The sequence below is a fragment of the Pectinophora gossypiella genome, chromosome 6, assembly GCF_024362695.1.
Source record: "Pectinophora gossypiella chromosome 6, ilPecGoss1.1, whole genome shotgun sequence".
NCBI lineage: Eukaryota > Metazoa > Arthropoda > Insecta > Lepidoptera > Gelechiidae > Pectinophora > Pectinophora gossypiella.
Window position 1 is genome coordinate 1,117,132 of NC_065409.1, and position 17,440 is coordinate 1,134,571.

At 36.9% G+C, this 17,440-nt stretch overlaps 1 protein-coding gene across 1 annotated transcript in view; it reads left to right on the plus strand.

Annotated features, from left to right (window-relative positions):
• The first annotated feature begins 2,766 nt into the window (after positions 1–2,766).
• Positions 2,767–17,440, plus strand: part of LOC126367298 (disintegrin and metalloproteinase domain-containing protein 11) — a 371,689-nt gene continuing 357,015 nt past the window's right edge. Inside the window, exon 1 of the mRNA XM_050010750.1 lies at positions 2,767–2,784. The gene's annotated coding sequence lies outside the window, so the exon portion shown is untranslated. The remainder of the gene's footprint in view (positions 2,785–17,440) is intronic.

The window sequence follows — 17,440 nt, forward strand, 5'->3', positions numbered from 1 at the left end:
AAAAAACAAACTCATTTTTCGTTTTGACTTTGAATTAATTCTAATGATGAGAGTATGATGTTATACCATGTTTACTGACGACGACACTGTTATACTTGTATTCTCTTGTATAAACACGATAAATAAACATTTTTACGTTTCGAAAAAAGTATCTGACTTGACTAGGTTGTTTTCTAGCCAATTGGGACATGTTTCACCATTTTCGCCTGGTTTATTTAGACTGTGCATGCACAATAAGTTTATAGTAAGTTCACTGTAAAGATAGGCTACATAAGCCATCTTCAGGCGCATCAGCGTCGTGCCGACTAGGAGTCGAAGTAGTCATGGCCGAAAAATAATTCCACATCAGCCAGGATTTTAGAATTTGAAGAGTGTGGAAGAAGCGAAAGTGGTGTCTCCTGACACACTACAATTGTAGTAAGTGTATTCCCGTACTCTCTGCCCGTGATAATATGTACATAATGTATCACAAATATATACCAATATAAATATATATATATATATATATATATATATATATATATATATATATATATATATATATATATATATATATAGGCTCTGCCTAGTTTGGGAACCTCTGTTCATTTTGTAAAACTTATAAAAGTTATAAGTAACTATCGTACCCTACCTCAAACATATGCTTTATTTTTTATATTATATCTTTTTTAAATATATTATTTCTGACAATAAACACATTTTTGATTTTGATATTGAAATTTATACACAATTGAAACTTACATACGATACACTTCACTGCGTTTTTTGACCTACAACTTCCTTTCTTTTCCTCTTGAAAAATATTACAGCCATTATTAAATATACAAAGCGTAATTCGTTCAGGAAAAAGTGAGTCATTTAACGAAGAACCAGCTATACAGGTGACGGCCCGTTGTTATCTTAAACTGTGTAATCAAAATAAACAGGGACGATTCGCGTTGCGGTTTACACAATACAGAGATTACACGACCTATTTTTAAAGTCTACTCGAGGTGTTGTTATCTCTTTTCTTTATTTGTTTGTGTAAGTTGTGAGAATAGGATGAGAGGCATAATTTTTTAGAGACGTTTTTATATATTTTTTGACTTGACTTGCCTCAGGTGGCATTAACTACTTGGCCAGAGTATAAATTATCTTCTGGACTGAGAGTATAAGAGCTGATGTGATAATCACGAAATCACGTACTCTCTAAGGCAAAGGATTGATTTATAATTATCGGCAACGAACATCATATAAATAAGCGAGCAATGTGTACATTATTTCTTGCTTTTCTAGAAACCGTGACGAATACTGGCTCTTATCTATGGAATTCTCACCACAACGTTATATAAATTTATTTCTATAGTCAACATGGACTTCATATTAATTAATCAGCATTGTACCTACCTAAAATAATTTCAAATTTTGCTAAGAAACGATGATGAGAATTGGCAGTCACTTGTCACTGACATTATCACCAAGTTCTAACCGCAAAGATTGATGTTAATAAGCGCGCAATGTAAATAAAACATAATGTGTTCTTAACAAACAAACGGTGACGAGAATTGTCTCTCGGTGGTTAAGGTGCTACCACACGGTTATTACCGCAATGACATGTGGAATTCGTTTTGTGCTCATTTGTGCATCTGACAACGAGAAAGGAGGGAAATTGTGCATTAGACGTCTTGTGATTTTATGACACGTTTTTGTTACGTCTATGTTTGCTTCAAATACTATAAGTTCCTTGAACGTTAATATCAACTCTATACCTATATTTTTCAACCTAGGCTTTGTGCTTAAGTTAATTAAGTTAGTGAAATAAATTAAATAAGATTTTATTCTTTTACTCGCAACTTTGCTTCCTAGCCGATATCTTAGAACATAATCAGGTATATATACCTACTTATTAATTTCATCTTAGGCTATAGAAACCAGTTCGTAACGAGTTCCCATTCAATGAGCTGGCTCACGAACAAAGATAAACTTTTCAGTCGATCTTATATCAACTCGTTCCCAAATTCATTCCTGCCTTTTGTCTTTAAATAAAACAAGAAATTCGTCTATTAACTCCCTTTTCCAACAATTATCTTCGAAATCAAAAGACGAACGATTTGAATCTCATCAACGGAACAAAAATGCGTCAAATCGAACGCACGCTTCCAATTTGAAATTTATTATTTTTTATTCACTTTTATACATACACTTTGGAGTGTAAAAAAATTGCACCTTTTGTCTTCCATCGCGTTTTTAACGAGGTAATTACAATCACAATGGCTGTATCCACGAGCGATGAATGGGGAAAACGTCGTTCCGACTCAAAACCCATTGTGTAATTTATTTGAGCCACTGTAGCTGCCAGTAATTATTTTTTTGTGTCGCTTTTTTATATTTACTTTTTTATTTATGAGCTGCCAGGTTTGTTGTTTGAAATTTAGGTTTGGATTTTTGTAATGTAGGGTAAAATTGAAAATGGAATACTTGCTTAAAATTTGTCGATTCGGTGTCTGGTTTTAAGTACGATTCTATTGGGTCTAGACATTTGTTTTTATCTGTTTTTAGGCTTCTGCGAAAAGCGAGCCCAAAATGTTTATAATATAATAGATTTTGAAAATCACTCGAATAGTGTGTGATGAATTATCAACTTGATATACTGTATATATTTATATGATTTTATGTTAGCCCGCAGTCCAACTTGCAACTGATTTGAATTCATTAATTCTCATAAAATAAAGGTGAATTTTCTCATTGTTTCAGAAGCCGATTACACACTGGACGACTCGTTTTGGAATGAAGAAAGCCCAGTCGGTGAGTAAACATACATACATTCATAAACTCACGCCTATTTCCCACCGGGGTAAGCAGAGACTATAGAATTCCATTTGCTTCGATCCTGACACACTTCTCTTGCTTCCTCCACATTCATCAATCGCTTCATACACGCACGCCGGTTCAGAGTAGATTAAAAATGTTCCTAATTTGTTGATAATATTATAAGATAAGATATTTATTTTGTATAAATTCAGGTACAATATATTTGCAGTTACGCCTCACGTCTGTTTCCCCAAAGGTAACCCCTACCCACTCGTCGACAGCTATGTTTATTGAATAGGCTAGTTTCTAAGTAGTCAAATTAGTAACTTTATACTAAAACGTCAAAACACGAAATTCTTATGAACTTTGCATGAAAAAGCACACCGTGACGTCATAGAAAATCTTGATAAAAAAATGTCGGACTTGTTATTTATTAAATTTTTATTTATTAAAATTTCATAAATAAGTTAAATAGAAAAAAAATAAAATGTTTTTAAATCTGTCTTTATTTAGTAATCAGAATTTCTTTATTTATCTTTGTACTTTTTTATATCTTTTTTGATGAATGTGGAGGTAGCAGAAGTGTGTCAGGATCGAAACAAGTAGATTTCCGTAGTTTATATATGTAAGTATGTATCTTTGACCTAGGAAATAACTCAATTATTTATTTACTTAGCTAAGTATATTTTGGAGCTCGGTGGCGCAGCGGTAAACGCGCTCGGTCAGCGATTGTTAAAGTTAAGCAACTTTCGCAAAGGCCGGTCATAGGATGGGTGACCACAAAAAAAAGTTTTCATCTCGAGCTCCTCCGTGCTACGGAAGGCACTTTAAGCTGTTGGTCCCGGCTGCATTAGCAGTCGTTAATAACCACCAATCGGCACTGGGCCCGCGTGGTGGTTTAAGGCACGATCTCCCTATCCAACCATAGGGAAGGCCCGTGCCCCAGCAGTGGGGACGTTAATGGGCTGGTGATGATAAAGTATATTTTATGTTACAACTGAAATAAACCTCTTCACACGAGAAAAAAAGAAACTGGTTTTAACCCGAGGACAAAAATCTTGTCACGCGTTTTTAATTCCAGCTTGTCGCACTTATATATTTTATTAGCAACGGAAATGCCCCATAAAACCGGCGGTAAGGTTGCAGAAAAACCCGTGACAATCTAAGCCTTCACATGTCGTTGTAAAAACGCTCTTAAGGATATCCGTTGTCATACGTTTAGGGCGGGAAGTCGCCCATAACCGCTTCTTCTTTCGCTACGTTATAAATTCTGCATATTTTTTGGACTGTTTAGGTACTTTTTTGTTTGTTTTGTCCTGTTTTTCATTTAAATACCTACGCCCAAAAAAGTAATTGATGAATTATTTTATCTCACCTATCATCTTCTAACGTGTGAGTTGTGAGGTGAATAACCAACCCCATCAACCCTGGTGTCAGGTTAAAGTTAAAAAAACACGAAAACGTTAAATAATAGAAACACGTAAACGTTATAGATAGAGTTTGGTGGGACTTTGCCATAAGATTAATTTTAAGACCAAATTATGTAACCAAATTCATACATTTTTTTTTGTTTTATGTCCGACATTTTATCATGTTATTCTATGCCGTCACAGTGTGCTTTTTCATACAAATTATATAGTAATTTCGTGTTTTGACGTTTAGTAAAAAGTAACTGATTTGACTAGTTGGGAACTGGCCTATTGTTATGGGCGCTAGGTTCATTCCTTATTACCATAAGTTTCGTCATATTTATTTTAGGATTACGTATCAGTAAATTGTCTTTGATTACTTCTGGCTCTGTCCACCCGTGGGATTACAGGCAATAGTTTTCGAATGCATGTTATGTATGTCGATCGAGCAGATCGGCAACCGAGTCACGCACGCGCACCGCACTGCACTAGGAGTCACTACACGCCATATTCAAATGCAAATGGAACACGGTTCTCGATGTCGAATTGTGATTGATATGTAGAATATTAAACATTAATTTATTTAAGCGAAAGTGTTTGAGGAATTGATTTCAATGCAAACGTATCAAATAACATAAGTACTTCAATGTGTTATAGGTTAGTTGTCAGTTGAGTGAGTTAATTATTTCTGAAAGCATTATTAGCTGAATGAATATTAGGGTAAATTAATATAGTTAGTTTTTTGTGACTATTATTGTGGTCTAGCTTTTCGTCCGCCTTCTTGTCGGCGTGGATTTCGGACGGTTGCCGCTCACGTCACTTTTTATCCCCTATTTTATCCCCTGAAGGGTTGTTTTTAGGATAAAAATACTTATATCAACCTATCAACTTACCATAATTCAACTTAATCGCGGTCTGAGCGTGAGAAGATGATACACTATCAGTTAAGGGTTACGTAATTCTTATTTTAAATAGGACAGTTTCTTAAAGATAAAAAAAGAAAAGTAAGAAAGATAAGATTAAAAATATCAGTTGAAGCGTGAGATAATTTGGTAAAGGTCTGGTGTTCACACACACCTACTATATTAACATAATATTATTAAAATATACATCAATGCCTACCTATGTAGGCACGTTACCTGTGTATCACACGTTATAAATATACCTATTTCATTTAACGTCAAACAGTTGTAAGATAATTTAATAGAGTATAGATTCTGCCAACTAAATTATTTTATAGTTTGGCGGCACCCCGCCAAAAACACTTTTTTAAAAATCACTGTTTACAAGAAAATAGACGTTTATTTATTTTTTCAAAAAGACAGATTTAATAAAAATTTAATAAATAAAAATAATAAAATATTTCTTTCATTTAATTTATTAGATTGATTATAATTGTTAGTATAGATTTGCCTCGGACAGTACTATCCCGGTTTCTTATTACTAACGTATCACAAAAGGTATTCTGAAAACGTCAAAAATTACACGAGTTCGCCCGAACCCGTTTGTAACTCGCAATCTCGCTGCCACATCAAAGGTGTTGCGTTTAGATTTGCAACTAGCGGCTACGTTTGAAGCGGTTAGAACCGGTTTGCAGTGTATTTGGCATATATATCTAAACGCAAATAGCTTGTCTAAGTGAGAAGTTCTGATGCGGTTAATGCGGACATCACATATAGATTTATTCGAATCGTACGCGCAGCATTTTTAGTTTACAAACATCACGCCTTTTTCCTGATGGTGTAGGCAGAGACTACGGAATTCTTTTACTACGATTCTGACACGTCACTTTCACTTCTTCTACTCGCGTCTAAGACTTTTTAGAAAGAAAGAAAGAATATAATTTATTTAAGAAATAAGAAGGTAGATACATAAAATAAAGGAGTGAAAAAAATATTAAATTTACCTCTTAAAAGGGACATCAGCTCGGCAAAATGTTGTGACACTCCGACATTGAAGGTGGTGTCAGGGTTACTATTAAGCCGCCAAAGACCCTTTAATGTCATGGCTCATGTAACGACTACTTACTTACACCTGTACGTAGTACGAGGGACCATCGGCTTAACGTGGCTTCCGAAGCACGGATCATCTTACTTTCGGACAATCAGGTGATCAGCCTGTAATGTCCTAACCAAACTAGTGACCACAAACCTAGCTCTTAATCTTTTTGTTATTTATTGCCTGTAACTTTGCATGTGGAGAGTGTAGCTTGTAAGTTGTCCATTATAAAAAATAAATAAAGATTCCAAGTTGCTACTGCGCTATTACACGCGTGTAAAGTCGCGACACGCTCGCTGGATGCGCTTACGCTCGTTGCGTTCACCGCTTCGCAGCACACGATCTTTGTCTCATCCACTTATGTTACATATACTAATACTTTACTAACACTTTAGCGCTATTTATTGTGCTTTCACCAAACCTTCTGACGCGGAGGACTGGAGTCCTAGCGCGGCTTTGAAAAGTTACCATTATTAAATAAGTTTTTATTAAATTGCAAAATTTTTGAAAGGTTAAGGAACTGCAACCTAGAACCTGACAGAAGGTAACTAACTGTCAGAACTATTCAAAGGCGGAGGACAAGAGTCTATCACGAAAATCACTTTGTGATCCCTAGTTTGGTTAGGACATTACGGGCTGATCACCTGATTGTCCGAAAGTAAAATGATCCGTGCTTCGGAAGGCACATTAAGCCGTCGGTCCCGGTTACTGTTACTGACGCAAGTTAGTAGTCGTTACATGAACCATGTCAGGTGCCTTTGGCGCTTCAATAGTAACCCTGACACCAAGGTTGATGGGTTGGTAATCCACCTCACAACTCACACGATAGAAGAAGAAGATGGAGTATTCAGATTGTGGCGCAGTGTATCAGACAAATAAGTACCTTTTTTATAATAATATATATTTTTTTTTATTTTTAGAGTACTTCTCAATTTACAACTTTATACACCACCAATCTCGCAGACAATTCCCGAAATCACGATTAAGCCTATTATGCAAATTAAATATCGACGAAATGAAGCCAAAAGCTCTTCGGACGCTCTTCAGGTTAATCTCAGTGATTTGGGTTGATTTGAACGACTGTCGATAATAATATGTCTTGTCATATTTTACCTGACTTGTATTTTTCGTGCGTAGCGGTGAAGGAAAACATCGTGAGGAAACCCACCTTACCGAGAAATCAATTTTCGGAGGTATGTGACCTAACCTGTATTGAAAATACTTTATATTAAAAATACTTTACTTCTTCTTCTTCTGGTGTCAGGGTTATATTGAGCCGCCAAAGGCTCCTGACATGGCCCATTTAACGTCAACTTACTTACATAAGTATGTAGTAGCCGGGACCAACGGCTTAACGTGCCTTACGAAACACGGATCATTTTACTTTTTGAACAATCAGGTGATCCTGTAATGTCCTAACCAAACTAGGGATCACAAAGTGATTATCGTGAAACGTCATCACCGGGATTCGAACCCGGGACCTCCGGATCGTGAGCCCAACGCTCAACCACTGGAACATGGAGGTCATTATACTTTACTGACCTCACAGGGCAGATATAAACAAGCAAAAATGAAACCACGCACAACAACACACTTATTTGCACTTATTTGTTGTGCGTGGTTTCATTTTTGCTATATTTTGGCAAATATACTACAAGATACTTCCTAAAATTAATACAAATTACTTATCCCGATGATAGGCAAAACTGAGAACGCCAAAGTTAGCGTAACTTAATCTCGCCTGTATTACCATATGAATAGAGACGCACGCGCTCGCGAAATCAATAACTTAAACGCTACGTGATTTAGCTACGCCGTAGTCATGCTACGGCGTAGGCGTTGCTACGGCACATCTCAATTTTGGAAATTGATGGCCTCTGGGTGCTATTTGGGAGGTTGGAATAGATTGTGCGCCGCGAAATATAAATTTGCCATGTCTATTTGACGTGTTAGAAATTTGAAGATAGTTCGTGCATTTTCTTTATTGAACCTGTTCGATTTAGACAGTTTAAACTTGAAATTTTTCACCATATTTTGCCACTTTGGTTACAAAATCTTTTGATAGTTTGTAGTTTTGTTACAGTTTTTTTAATCTGGTCTACCAAATTGGGTAGTAAATAATATTTTTTTATCAACCAATCGATTTCCTCCGAATGCGTCATTTTACGTCACCGTTTTAATGTATCGAAACAGTTATCATAATGTGTCGCATTTTTACTCATAATAGTTACGATATAAATTGATGTAAGTGACGATAAAAACACTGGTATTTTAAAACAGAATCCCGCGCTCACATCTCCTTTCCTTTGAAGTCGTTGTAAGTCATATATAAGATAAGATTTTTTGTAACTATTTTTTTTAGTGCAATAAAGTATTGTTAAGGGAAACTACTGCCCTATTTTTCCCTGAAAATTTATATGGAGAATACTACAATCACAAAAGCATGGCTTTTAAATAAATGATGTCAAAGTATAATTGAATTTGAATTGCTGTGAAAGTAACACAACTTCCCTCCGGACAACAGGCCTGAGGGTGCCCAAGGCGTCGTCTGAGAGGAAAAATGTTTGAACGAATTAATCGACCTTAGTGGGTCGATAGCGATAATTTTCTGTTAAATAAAGTATAATTTCGTAAATAAAATCAATTTTAATTTATACGCCGATAAATACAGCACTACTTATAATGACAAGTCAGGATAAAAGGTGTTGTATTGTAAGCGGTGTGACAAACAAGAAAAAAAAATCCTGTTTGTCATACTGGTGTGACAACCTAGTGTGACCACGAGTCCGGAGGGCACAACTTCACGATAACTCTTTTGCGAGACGAAACTCTATACCAGAATCACAAGTGTCAAAACGTCTTAAACCTAATACAAATCACGCTCGATGTACACAATAATTTCAAAGTTAAACCTAATCCCAATTTAACACAAATACGAAATTGCCATTTCAGCCCAAATGAAGCTATAATTCAAAGTTAATCCTTAGTCAAATAAACAGAGTGCCCAATGACCCTTAATCCAACATACATGGACTGACTGTGTTTCTGATATAACCATTAGCTATAGCTTACTACCAGAAAGGAGAGGCTAGAGATGTAAATGCTACCTCATATTTGTCAAACATTATATTTGTTACACTATGTTACGGATACATAAACATAGTTACAAAGACACATACACACACCTTTTCACAATATTATCCACCCGTAACCACACTTACACACCCTGGCACACCCTTACTCACCCATACTCACACTGACTCACCCTTGCACACCCGTACGGACTCCTAATATACATCAATGGATAAGATTTCACTATTGAGTTATTTTTCTTGTATAATATCTCTGTTTACTTTTAGTTTTGCTTTTATAATATTTTGCTAATATAGCGGTGACGTGGGGGTCAAAGATGTTGTTCAGCTTAACATTGATATCGGCATTTTTTTACTCATTTCTCTGCAAGAATCCAAGAATTTAGAGGTACAATATTTTACGCCCCATCTTCAAATCGTGGTGTCTGTGTTTGAAATACTTTTTATTTTATTTTTTATTTGATTTTAATTTTAAGTTTGATTTTAATAATTTTTAACTTTATTTCATTATTATTATTATTTTTAATTTTAATATATGGGACATAATTATATCTTACAATATGGGTGCCTACCTGAAATAAATGCATTTTATTTTTATTTTTTATTTTTTTTATTACGTTATCTACTTAATTATAGAACGTAAATATTACATATACAACGAGGATTGCGTGTGGGTGAGGTGTGGGGTGTGGGTATGGGTGGGTCAGGAGACGATATTATTTATTTCGGATAACGCTTGCAGATGCGTAGTCTCGCCTCTATCAACGAGCAGCGGCTCTTGACCATTTACTGTGTTGCGGACTGGAAGCGGTCCAGACACAATGCAGGTTACGCACTATTGTGGCGAGGCTTTGTTTCAAACACATGAATTTATATTACATAAACATACAAATCCAAATTCAAAATATCTTCTATCGTGTGGGTTGTGAGGTGCGTGAGTTTATGTATGTATCGTTGGTTGTGTCTCTGGACATTGTGAGCATTGTGTGATAAAATATAGATTAATACTACGTATAGAACTATAAAAAACCGGACCTGTCAAATTTTCAGGACTACGTATAGAAGAGTAACTGTCTCGCACACCAATTTATATCAAGCGCCATCCTTGATCTACTTCACCCCCTCTAGGTTTTCAGTATTGGACCTTAATTTAAATGACTGTCACCTGCAAAGAACTGAGCCTTCATCATCATCACTAATTTAAGAGCCACGCTCTTGTCGGTGTAGCATTATTCATGTTACTTTTTAGGGAAAAGTAAGGCAGTGGTTTCCCTCTTGCCTTCCGCCGTATTCTATCTGACGCGAGTGGGATGGCACCCAGAATAGTATCTCGTATATTTAAGCCAAACTAGGACTCCTGTCCTCCGCCTCTGTATAGTACTGACAGTTACTGCTGCCTTCTGTCAGATTCCAGGTTACAGTCCCTGTGACGCGCCCCTTCCGTCCTGAAGTAAACCTTGGCAATCTAATAAAAACTTATTTAATAATGATAACTTTTATAAAGAAATTATCCACTCGACATTACAAAATCACAGCATATTTCTAAAACGTAAAAAAGTATAACACACAACGAGGTATTGTATTTAAGAACTTGAAAAATAAGAATTAATAAAAAAAGTTCGAGACAACCCAATTGTTGAACTTTGACACCGCAATCCTGAACACAAACCGAACTGTGAACAAAAAATTATAATCCGTAAAAAGTTTTAATGCAAACAGCTTACTGTGTATTAATGTACATCTATTATTATAAAAGTTCACTTTACGCTTCATTCACTCACTCATTCACTGACTCACTCAACCTGAAAACTCAGAAACTACAAGTGCGAGGATCTTTTGCGAGTTCGCCCTGGGGGAGATTCGCCGCAAATGGCATTAACTACTTGTCCGAGTAAGGGCTCTCATCCGGTACAAAATTTAAGACAACAGACCTGAGGGTGCCCAGCTGGACCCGAACCAGTTGTCAACTTACTTCGCCTAAATACGTGAAATTTATATGTGGTAGCCCAGTCGGTAGAACGCTTGCCTCTCACTCTGAGGTCGCAGGTTCGAATACAGCACAGGCCTAAACCAATGATTGTAGAATTTGTTTTCGAATTCATGTTTGGATCATAAATGATTACCACGTGCTTAGCGATGAAAAAAAACATCGTAAGGAAACCCACATTCCCGAGAAATGCGTTTTCGGAGCTATGTGACCTAACCTGTATTGGGCTGGTTTTCCCTTCGCGGGTTGGAAGCTCAGACAGGCAGTCGCTTCTGTAAAAAACCGGACCCGTCAAATTTTCTGGTTAGGTAAGCGGACCATGTGAAAAACGGGATAATGCTAGGGATGATTATATAATAATATCTATCTATCTGTTGCTTCTATGCTGTTCTGGGAGCAAATAAAAAACATAGAACACGTTCAGCTGCTTGTCTTCCCGGGCATGTCGTAAAAACCGACAGAGGGATTGCGTCCTCTAACATGATGGACTAATGTTATGGGCGATAGGCTGATCCCTTATCACCATAAGGTTCATCATATCCATCTTAGGACTTCGTATCAACAGTGGCTGCAAGTTGTCTTTGATTACTTGTGGCTCTGCCCACCCCATTTGGGATTACGGGCGTGAGTTTATGTATGTATGTATCAATCAAATAATATAATACCACCCATAATAATTATATCACTGTCAATGTTGTATGTTGTCTATCCTCATAGTTAATCCTTTTAAACTTTGCTAAGGTCTCTTTTGTATAATAGACACCTGAATCATAACCAAGCATTTCGATAACAACTTATCGTCGCCACCCAAACCACAGAATACATCTAATAGTGCTAACGTAGAAGCATGTGCAAATCATGTACCTGGTTTAGAACTCTGTCCCATTGACATATTTGATATTTAGTAAGGCTTGCAGTTCTACTAGTCAAAGAAGTTAATGTGACATGGTATAGAGCTCGTGGGAAAAACACATAACGTAAATTATGAGTTTGAATTCATGTTTGGAGTGTGTTTGGATACTCACGCAGTTTCCAGGATTTGTGTCTAGTTAATGTCAATAGGGTTGCTCTCTATTATATGGGACTTAAACATATCTGGCGAAAAGTGGGTGTGCTAGACATCTCTGCCTACCCTTTCGGGTTTATAAGCGTGATGTTATGTTATAGTTTTGATCTTTTTCATGTTCAAAAGTCAAGTTAAACTAATATTTTCTTAATAAAACAAGCAAGTCGGCGCTTGTCACCGCCAGGCCACCTCAATTTGAACTTTAAATAGAACAAGTTAAAACTGTTTCTGCTTACCGCTCCCAAGTTTTTAGTTAACCCTTGTTGAACTTAGTCTTGTTGTGTTTGTGAAATAGTTACACTTATTCTTTCTAAGTACCCCCTCCGGTTGATTGAGGGGAGGCCTGTGCCCAGCAGTGGGACGTATACCTATAGGCTATTTATGTATACTATCTCATCATCATCATCATCAGCCCATTAACGTCCCCACTGCTGGGGCACGGGCCTTCCCTATGGATGGATAGGGAGATCGGGCCTTAAACCATCACGCGGGCCCAGTGCGGATTGGTGGTTATTAACGACTGCTAATGCAGCCGGGACCAACGGCTTCACGTGCCTTCCGAAGCATCATCATCATCATCCTCATCCAAGCCGTGTCCGGCGACGGCGACTCCTAAACGTCTATCCCAGGTCGATGCTATGATAGGCTCTAATATGACTAGCAAAACGGAGGAGCTCGAGATGAAAACATTATTTTTTTGTGGTCACCCATCCAATGACCGGCCTTTGTGAAAGTTGCTTTACTTCAACAATCGCAGACCGAGCGCGTATTACACGGTATCCGTGGTGCCCGGTTAATGGCAACAACCCCCCCCCCCCTTTCCGTCCCCTTTTACAAGAGTGGGTGTAGATATTACACACCCCCAGTATTTTGCGTCTAAATTTTGTCACCATCTTTTAAATAGTCTCGGCTGATCGCTCCGCTACACTCCCCGCTAACACTCCTCCCCAACCCGTACCGCCCGAAGCATCGCACAGATGACGCGTACATTATGCATGGCGCTGCATTTAGCGATAGTGGGTCTACGTTGCATACTTGCATAGATATGCATATGTTATTCATGCCGCGGATCGCTCCGTATTGTTGAGGATACGCTGTTTGCGCTTGAGTAATACGTTTAAGTTATACAGCGAGTCAGACGATGCGTTGTGGCTCCGTTGCGATGTTCAGGCATCCCAGCTTCCCTCATTCAGATAAGCGCTGAATCGACATCGACCTGCTTCTTCTTCTTGTCGTTTCGGTGGCATTCAGATTTTTTCAGGGTCGTTTATTTTGTTGCGAATTTTCTTCTTTGCGAGTCGATTAAAGCTGGCTCTGGTGATTTCGAATTGTTTGGCCCTGAAAAAGGCCTTTGTTTTTCCCATACGTAGGTTCTTTTGTTTAGTCCTGATGAGGACCGATCACATTGGATCGCCATCGTGGTGAAAGGCGGTGCGCCGGGCGCGAGAAAACTTCAGTGCGCCACTCGGGGAGGGACCTTTCATACACCCCATTTTTTCAAATATAATCCAGTCAGACGACGCCCTGAACCGAACTTTGCTCCCAACTAAGCACCTTCAGGCCTCATCATCATCTCACTAGCATTACCCTGTTTTTCACAGGGTCCGCTTACCTAACCTGAAGATTTGACTTTGTTTATTACAGAAGCCACTGCCTGTCTGACCTTCTAACCCGCGAAGGAAAAACCAGCCCAATATAGGTTAGGTCACATAGCACCTTCAGGCCTATTGTCTTAACTCCTTGTCACCTATGTTTAAGTCCCTTGTAATGGGGGGTGCGCCCATTGCCATTAACCGGGCACAAATCCTGGGAATCACGTGATATCAAATATCCAAACACGAATTCAAACTCACAAAGTCGAACTCAGAATTTTAGACCTGATTATCTGAAAGTAAGATGACCCGTCCTTCCGAAGGCACATTAAGTCGGTGGTCCCGGTTACTGATGACTGATGTAACTAAGTGAGTAATCGTTACATGAGCCATGTCACTGGCCTTTGGCGGCGCAATAATAACCCTGACACCAGGGTTGACGAGGTTGTAATTCAACTCACAAACCACACGATAGAAAAAGAGGTTGTTTAGAGCCTGAACCGGGATTCGGGAGGCTAGGTGGCGCCACCGTTGCGTACACATTCAAATTCAAAAGCTCCGTATTTAATTTGTGCATAATTAATTAAATTCTAATAATCTTTGTGTCAAATAGTTCAAAACGTACTCAGGACAGTCTAAATTCTTGTGATTAGTGTTATCCAGTCGAACAGACAAGTTAATATTCTAATAATAAACATATAAGAAAACTGTGACTACTCGCTGGTTTACTTTTTTAAATGACTTACTAAAAGCTTTTAAACTATATCGTCGCATTGAAAAATCTAAACAGTGAAGTGTGGAAAGTGAAACATCAGTGATTAAACTAATAAAAAAAAAAAAATAATTTGTCTCGGATATTAGTGACGCTAAAATTTAAAGTGGTTATCGAATTAACCGTCAGTTTACATACCCACAAATGAATCTCAAATACCTGGACAAAATAACAGATGATTTCGCCACTTCTTCCATCGACCGAGTAGCCTAGCGGTCGAATGCATGGACTTAGAATGCGGTCAACTGAAGTGACGCCAGATCGGATCCCAGTGAATCCTAAAATTGTTTTGCGAAATTTTTTTATATATTATAATTTTTTTTTTATTTTTTTTTTTCTTTTTTATATATATATTTTGCGGATATAAATTGTATTTAGTTTTGTGACATTCGATGAGAATTTAAACACTACATTTAGTGACAGCAAGCTAAAAATAGGTGTTACAAAAAAACCCCTCGCTATTACCGACATATCAAGTTAGCCGAAAGATGGAAGCAGATACCCTTTTATGTTGCACTAAATGTAACAAATACATCCACAATTACCGCTACTTAAAATGTAGTGATTGTGTTACGCAAGTACATATTCCTGAATGCAGCACGGTGTCAGATAAAATTTTCGACACTATGTCAAGAAGTAGGAGGAAAATATGGAAATGTAGTAGCTGTAGGAATCGGAATAGGATGGCCAATAATGATGAATGTACAGAAAATATAACATTGCGGAAAAAAATTAAAGTAAACGCACCAATAGAAAACTCATTTAGTGATTTACCTTTAGAAGATGATGACAATGATGAGATGGAGGAGTATATATCATTGCAGACTTTAAATAGAAGTTGCCCGGAAATTGGTCCTAACTACCAAGAAGAAGTTAACGATTTAAAGAAACGCATGGAAAAACTAGAGGAGGCTGTGAATATAGCTGATAATCGGATAGAGACATTACTAAGGGAAAATAATGAGTTAAAAAGATTGATTCAATCTCATAAAATTAAAACAAAAATATGCAGCTCACCAACAAAACAACTTCGTACGCCTGTCACATGTAGACAAAGAAATTTAAATAGCGGCCTAAATAGAACAAAATTAGAATTCCAGCTAGACACACCAAAGCAAATACTGACTGTGAAAAACTCAGATACACTAAATGAATATAATGGCCCTGCTCCAGATCACACTACAAAGGTTTCGTGTGTAGGAGAACACAACAATAAACAAACACAGCAAACATATGATAAAAAGCCAAAACTGTGTATCTTGAGTACAAATAGAGAAATTTTATCGCCCACTATTTCAACACAAACATGTGATTTCTCTTTCTGCCATTTTCTAAAGCCGGGAGCTAAAACTACCCACTTGATAGAAAACATAGAGAAGAAGCTCGAAGGATTTACTAAAAAGGATTATTGTGTCTTATTTATCGGAGAAGAGGAGTTCAAAGCTACAAACGACTACGTTGAACTTGTTGGCTGCTTGAGAGATACCTTACAAAAAATTGATTACACAAACGTCATAATATGTTCGCCGATCTTCAAATGCAGAATTTATGCAGATTTGATAAATGCAAGAATCGAAAATTTTAATAGCCTGCTTCATGAAAACAACAATAAATATGAATATGCTTATCTTTTCGACTCAAATCTAAACTTAAGTTATGACAGCACTATGTTCAGACGAAATGGTTCCTTAAATAAACAAGGTCTTAGGATTGTTTTTAGGGATCTGTTTCAATTGATAAATGATATTAATGATTATTATAACCAACAAACACGTTGCAATCATGACGCTAGTCCTTTTTTAGGTGTGACTCAGTGATTCCAATTACTCAATGCACACCTCACAAAAAACCATTAAATTCATTTTTATTATTTCATCAAAACATTCAGGGTCTTTGTAGCAAGTTGGATTTACTGGAACATGCCTTTGAAGAACTTAGCAGTGAGGGGAACCAAATTGATGTACTTTGTTTCAGTGAAACTTTTGTTAAATCAGGAGCTGAGAAAAATATAAAATTCAAAAATTACAAATTAGGGGCAGCTTATTGTCGTCAAAATTGTCGAGGAGGAACATGTATTCTGGTCAATAAAAACATAGAAATAGTAGAGTTAAATTTTGTCAGTAAAATGGGAGTGAATTCTTATTTTGAATCGTGTGGTATAGAAATTATAGGATTAAAGATTATTATATTATGTATTTATAGAATCCCCAAAAATACAAATACCCATGTAAATATTTTTCTGGAGAAACTAAGTGAATTATTGTTTCAGGTTACCCATCATTATAAACAAAAGAAAATAATTGTTTGCGGTGACTGGAATATTGATATTCTAAAAAATAATGATTTTTCACGTAAACTGATAGGTACTTTACACAACTATAACGTTGAGGTCCATATTACGGAACCGACAAGATCCAAGTCGTGCATAGACCAAATAGCCAGTAATATAAAACGAGTTAAATCGGAAACGCGAAAACTTAACTTATCGGATCATGAAACAGCGCAATTAATTTACGTTAATGTTAATAAAGAAAAAGCATACCATGAAACCTGGTTTGAATTTAGAAGAGATTACTGTATGGAGAACTTCCTTAAATTTAAAGAGTGCATGTCGGCATTATCCTTTTCGGATGTGTTCCTTTCTTGTGACCTAAATTTATCATTCGAGAAATTCCATGAAACACTTATGTTATTTCATAAATTATGCTTTCCTAGAATTAAAATTAAAATATCA